The 7,015-nt window shown below is 37.3% G+C and overlaps 1 pseudogene across 1 annotated transcript; it reads left to right on the top strand.

Moving 5' to 3' along the window:
• Positions 1-5,078: 5,078 nt before the first annotated feature.
• LOC149150710 (ran-binding protein 1 homolog c pseudogene) lies at positions 5,079-7,015 on the top strand (annotated as a pseudogene). The gene is made up of 3 exons (XR_016263245.1): positions 5,079-5,436; positions 6,560-6,711; positions 6,873-7,015. The product of XR_016263245.1 is annotated as a ran-binding protein 1 homolog c pseudogene (transcript).

Raw genomic sequence — 7,015 nt, 5'->3', positions numbered from 1 at the left:
AGAATGAAGTGGGCTTCATCCAGGGTTCGGCTCAATCCTTGTCCATTCCATGCAGTGGTGTTTAATTCGCCAAGCAAGAGAATATTACGTGAGTGTTCAGAGTTAAATCAACAGAAATCGAGGACGTGTGATTGTCAAATTATTGCTCCTCCCTTATGATTGAGCGCTTGATGCGATGGTCATTATCCTTGGGTGATACTTTTATTCCCCATTTTCTATTGAAAAAGTAGTGTTTTTCTGTTCGATTATGATAGGATTGGATGAACGCCGGTTTGGGTGGATGTAGACCCATGTTTTTTTGTGGTGATCTTCAAATGTCTTGAGGATAAGAAAAAAATCCTTGACCAAGGTCCATGGTTTTGGGGATGAGTTGGTCTTCTAGTGAAGCCATGGTTTCCCAACTTCAATCCTCTCACTATGTTGCCGATGACTACTCTAGTATGGGTAAGATTCCCAGTTTTCCCATTCACTTTACCCATCTAGATCTCTTAGAAAAAGTGGGCAATTTTATTGGAAGATTCGTCAAAGTAGACAGGGAAAGAATTTTGAAAGGCATTTTCACCTATGTTTGCATATGTGTTTAGGTAGATCCCAATGAAGTTTTGCGAGATAAAATTGAGCTCAAGTGGATGGGAATTGTGTATTCCCAACCCTTGGACTATGAAAATACAACTTTTCGATATAGGAATTACCAACAAGATAGACACCTTCAAATTGTCTGTCCCTTTCCAATAGGGGCTTCCTCCTTACAGTCATCTAAGAACTCTAGCTACAGTTGGGGGGATCTTAAGGAAAGAGAGGGATCCAAAATGTAACACCCCTCCCTTGTGTGTCAAACTTTGCAAACCTAAGCTGAGAAAAGTTAGGTATGATGTGTAATATAAAAAGTAAATACATTATTAATAAATTAATCACTTGGAAAAGCGAGACACCAAGAGATGAGATTCTTGCCAAATCACATTGGTGAATGGGAAAGGATAATCCTTTCATGGTAAAGCTTCTCGATTTAATTCTAGATAAGTTGGATGGATTGGAGATAAATATCCATTGAGAAAAACATAAAAGTTGTGCGGGAGAGAAAGGCAATCTTCTATGAGGAAAATCCTCATGGGAGAGAAAGGTGAGCTTTTATGAGATAAGCCTACGCAAATGGATAAAAAGATCCATAAAAGCGAGACACCGCTAATGGAAACCATATCCTTCCATATGCTAAGGTCAATGGTGAAGTGGGTCTAATCTCTTGCTATGGAACTTCATGCATGGACAAGGAATCAATATCTACCTACTATGCCAAGGGGAATATTAGAAGGGTACTAAATAGGACTAAAGACTATTGGCTATTGGAATGGCTAAGTTATACTAGATCTAGATCTTTATCTCGGTAGAGAAGAGAGTAAAGAAGTGAAATGTAGAGATGCGAGTATCATATGTCTAGACGAGTATAATATGTATAGAGCTCGAAGAGAATGAAATTCTCTGAGAGCTAGCCATGGCTCAAAGAGCCTCTTTTTAGTTGTTGAATTTAATGTTGATTGCTTTCTCCTTTCCCTTATTTCCTCTCTCTTATTCTTTTTTCTTTTCTCCTTTCTCTTATTCCCCTGTCCTTTCCCCCCTCTCCCTACCCATACCCCACCCTCGCCCGGACGGCCCTCAAGCGTGCCTTCCCCTATCCTCGCCCTATGATCGCTTACCGCTTATCTTTTTTCTTGAACTCGTATCTTTGATGGCTCCTCCGTAGAGCATTCCGTTCTCCTGCAGTGCCGCCCCTTACCTCTTTCAGAGTAAGATAGACTTCTTTCTTCAAACAAGTAACAGTTGTTCGAAAAAAAAGAACAACCAACAACACCCAAAGTACTCATACCGACTTTCTCTCCTACCGAACCGAAGCAAAGTGTAGGTAACCGACTTTCTTTCTCTCGATACGGCAACCGAAGCGAAGCGTAGGTAACCGACTTTCTTTCTCTCCTACCGAAGGTAACTACCAAAGGTAGGCATTCATCTACCGAAGGGAGGACGACAGGTAACTGACTTTCTTTCTCTCGATACGACAACACAACTACCAAAGGTAGGCATTCTTTCCGACATCTTTCCAACTCTTGCTCTTACCTCTCTTTCCAAAGGAAGGAAGGGGGGTGTGGGGGGAAGGAAGGATCAGCTTCCTTCCCACCACCAATGAAGGAAGGGGGTTGTAAGGAAAATATTATTAGTGCCAAATGAAAATTTATGTTAGGGATGCTTTCACATAGATAGTTTTGTAATTATTATAAACATCACATACATAACAACCACAAATAAAAAAAGTATGTAATATATAAGAACAAAACTAATGAAGTTGTTAGTACTAAAATGAGGCATATACTATCACATGTAATCTTAGATATACTTAGTGTGAAACACCATGACATCAATGTCTGAGCAATTTGTAAATGTGCAACAAGGGCTCAATAGGGGGCTAATATTTATTTGATAGTCACGTTCTTGGCTTTGTTGCTTCATTTGAAGGAAGGAGGACACTATTGAATTATTTCAATTACATGGTTCACACCTTCCAAGTATTAGTTAACTTGCCTAAAAAGGTTCCTAACACAAGTGATCAATGCAAATATCACCCATAGGCTACTTTTGTTCACAAAACTTAACTCTCCCACTTTATTTTTGTAAAGACCCACTAATTCAAGTGTAGCCATGGTAGTTGATGCACAACCTCATGTGCACCAAAAAACATCCCATAACCAACCTCCTCGAACCAAGCTTACCCTTCCACTCCTAACACCAAAATGTGCAACACTTATCATAGGGTCCAAGGGGTATTGTCCTTGGTGGCCTCTCATCACTATTGATAACTAGGGTTGAAATGTCACACCCCATGCTTGTGAAACATCTACATCATTTGGCACATGGAATTCCATCCATGCGCACCAAGTTCTAATATGCATGCATGCTTATCCTATATCTACTTATATTTAGGAATGCCAACCATGACATAACCATTACAATATCTTTCTTCTTATTCTTCTTCTTCTTATTACTATAGAAAAAAAGGACCCTTTTGTTATTCACGAGGAAGAAAAAAAGCACAAACATTGACAAAAAGATTGTAACTTCTGTCATTATAATGGGTTGCCAGAAGACAAGGCATCACGACCCAGAAGAAGAGAAAAAGAAGTTGTTGTAAAACCAGGGTTTTGCAATTTTTTCTTCTTCTGCAAATTATAAGACTGACTAGAAATGACAATAGCATGCAACCAAAAATTGTAGAAAGTGTATTATACAACCACGAAGAGGGCCCTACTATGAGAAAAACGAAGACAATGACTAGAAATGACATTAGCCTGTAACAAAAAATTCCCGAAAGTGTATTATACAACCATGAAGAGGCCCCTGTCAAGAGAAAAAGAAAGACATTGTATTTGAGGCTAATTGAAAGCTGAATGTAGACTCACTTGAAATTTATAGTAAGCTAGTTGATAACTAATTGAAAATTTGACTTAAAGCTGATCCATATTAGTATATGGGCATCGAATGAGAACTTTGAACTGGGTTGCCAACTAATTCATCATAATATATGTAACCTGTCTCCAGACAAATAATTCTTTTTTAGAGAGAATCTACATTTGTATTTAGCTCCCTATGGATGTGATGGAAATTGATTTCCTAGAAGTGGTTCTTTAACTCCACAATTTTGCTTTTCCAGGAGGATAAACTTATAACTTCCAACTATGCTTTACTGTCATTTTTTTTTGGCTCCATTACAATATTTGTATGTCAACAACATGGCACACTACAACCAAGAAGATGAACAATTACATCATTAAGAGTTACAAAACCATCTTTCCATCGAATAACCAACATTAATTAAACAACCATTTAATAACATAATAGCAATTACACTATATATATATATATATATATATATATATATATATATATATCTATATCTATATATCTATATATATATATATATATATATATATATATATATATATATATATATATATATATATATATATATATATATATATAGATCACATTACACGTATAAATACCGCATTTCAATAGAAGTTAGATGAATTGCGCTAGTCCCAAAGTTTTGCTTTGACTTGAAATTAAACTCTTCTTCACTTTGTGATTTTTGTGTTATCCACTAGCATAGACCCATCTTAAATATAGATATAATATGAGCGGAGAGGGATCCAATTTCTTCATTGGCAATTATTTTTTATGAGCAAACATTATTTAAATGTTTTGTTTTTTTTTTTTTTTTTTTTTTTTTTTTTAAATTTATTTTGGCCGACACTAGCAAAATTTCAAATTTGATGATGGACAAACATCGCTGTAACCATACTAGGCTGTAGAGTGAGCTTGGCATATTCATATTATTTTCATCCTCAACATTGAGGATTGTGTAAATCTCAGTGGAAGATGCCCCTTGGAATGATGGACAAACATGGCCGTAACCATACTAGGCTGTAGAGTGAGCTTGGCATATTCATATTATTTTCATCCTCAACATCGAGGATTGTGTAAAGCTCAGTGGAAAATGCCCCTTAGAATAGTTTTGATGCCCCCAAAATGACTTCCATTCTCAACCCCTCCCCATGACATTTGAACTTAAGACCTCGTAACAACTAAACCCCATACAAACCAACTACCCTACAACTTATCATGGATCAACCACAACAATACTTATTATAATAATTTAAAACCAATATTTCTAATTACTTTTCCATATTTATCTCATTTACAAACCCCTCAACCCCATCCCATTATTATTACAATAAACACAATAATATATAACCGAGGAAAGAGTTCAAAATTGCGAAAACAAAAAACGCACAACAACCTCTGGTCCCAACATGACAACATGAATGAAGTAGGCCTCTCATGTTGGAGATGATTTAGGGGTTATTCCATGGCCTTCTCTCCCTTTGAAACCCCCCAACCATCCCTGTAATAATTTATTATATTATCTTTAACGATGCTACTTTTACTCTCAATCTTTAACAGCTACCGGCCTTCCCTCTTCAAAACCCTTATATAGAGTGTTTTCTCTCCATCGACCTCAAAAACCCTTATATAGAGAGTTTTCTCTCCATCGACCTCTTTGCCCTTTGCCTTCGAAGCATTTTTGCACAGTTAAATCCTTTGTCCAAAATCCTCGGGGTTTCACATTCGTGTCTGATAGTGGGCGAGTTTCTGGCATATTTTGGATCCATCGATTTCATTCGAGCCCTCCCTCTGTGCACTATCTGGTATTGGGATGGCTGGAACTCAGGAGGATCCTGTTCTTACATGGGCAGTAGATGACGATTCGAGAGAGAACGAGGATGATGCCGGAAAGGAAGAGGACACTGGAGCTCAGGTTGCACCCATTGTTAAGCTTGAGGAGGTTACTGTCACCACGGGCGAAGAAGAGGAGGATGTCCTTCTTGACATGTAAATTTCTTAATCCATGGCTATTTCATGATTTTGTTTTCTCAGTTGAAAGTTGTTTTCGTGGCCTCTTCGGTGGCCCTTTTCCTGTGCACATAAATGGGACCTTGACTATAAGGAAGATGCATTTGGGCAGTTATTTACTTCTAATTTTTCTCCTTTTTAGTAAGATCTGTTTTTATCGGGTTCTCGATGTTTTGTTCGCCTGTTGGTGATGATCAGATTTGTCATTTCAACGGGGTGTTGAAGAAACTCTATGGTAGATGCATTTAGCGGGCTATGGTTTGTTTTATCGGGTAATTAGGGTTTTTCTTTTCTGTGTATTTTGTGAGTTTCTTGTTGTTTTGATGTCCCATTGATATTTTGATCAGCATTTTTTGATCTCATTATGGTCTGTAATAATTGTTTTCCTATGTTGATAGGCTGCCGATGAAGATTTTTTCGGGGATGCATTTGATGGTTTATTTGTTATCATTGGGGGTTTTGTATTTTGACGAGTCTTTTTATATTTTGTTGAACTATAGGCCATCCTTTTTTCAATGTCTTTGAAGAATCTATGATGGTTTCTCTGTTATTCTGGTTTAGTGGGGGGTGTGATGGTCATTTGTTATTGTTAAGCATACGGGGTTTCGTATTTTTTGGTTTTTGGATTAGCCATTGAATACTGAATTGGGCCTATTTGATAATCTGTCTTTTGGTTATTGGCATTAGGGTGATTTGTCTTTTTATGTTGTGAGGTGGTATGATTCAGGCATATGTCTGTTTTGGTCTTCTGTCAACTGTTTTCGTTGACTTTCTATGATGTTTTGAACAGGCTGTTGATCATTTCTGTACTTTATGGGGATGTATGGGATGAGCATTCTTTTGTTATTAAATAGTTGATGATTTGTATTCTTACATGTTTGATGTTATTATTGAGCTTTTTTGTGGGATTCTTTTCGGTAATGTTAAGGAATATCTCCTGTGTTTTTAATAGGTCATTGGTAATTTATCTTTGAATGCATTTGATATGGTGGGATATTGCGGACGTTACTTCTAATGGATGCCATGGGCTCTTAAAATGATCCTAATGCAGTTTCATTGTTTATTAATATTCCCATTCTTTTTTATATGTTTGACCCTGCAGGAAGGCGAAGCTGTACAGGTTTGACAAGGATGGGAATCAATGGAAGGAGCGTGGTGTAGGAACAGTAAAGTTTCTTAAGCACAAGGATACTACAAAGGTTCGGCTGGTCATGAGGCAATCCAAGACATTGAAAATATGTGCAAACCATTTAAGTATGTAAATTTGTTTGTTTGTTCTTTTTTTGTGTAATTTCCCCCCTGAGATTGTAATAGCTTATCTTACGTCCAAGTTTTAAGAGGCTTTCTGTGCCGAGAATTTGTGTTGATCCTTATTATCTGGATTATATTGTTTTTTTTTTTTTTTTGCCTTGCAGTTCATTCCCCAATGTCACTTCAGGAGCACGCAGGTAGTGATAAAACTTGGGTCTGGCATGCAACTGATTTCTCAGATGGGGAACTGAAGGAAGAACTCTTCTGCATTCGTCTTGACTCTGTAGACAGTGAGCACTGTTCTTAG

Source organism: Pinus tabuliformis, chromosome 9 (genome assembly GCF_031772625.1).
Source record: "Pinus tabuliformis cultivar Carrire ecotype Pingquan chromosome 9, CPIR1, whole genome shotgun sequence".
NCBI lineage: Eukaryota > Viridiplantae > Streptophyta > Pinopsida > Pinales > Pinaceae > Pinus > Pinus tabuliformis.
This window is presented reverse-complemented; position numbering and strand designations above follow the sequence as displayed.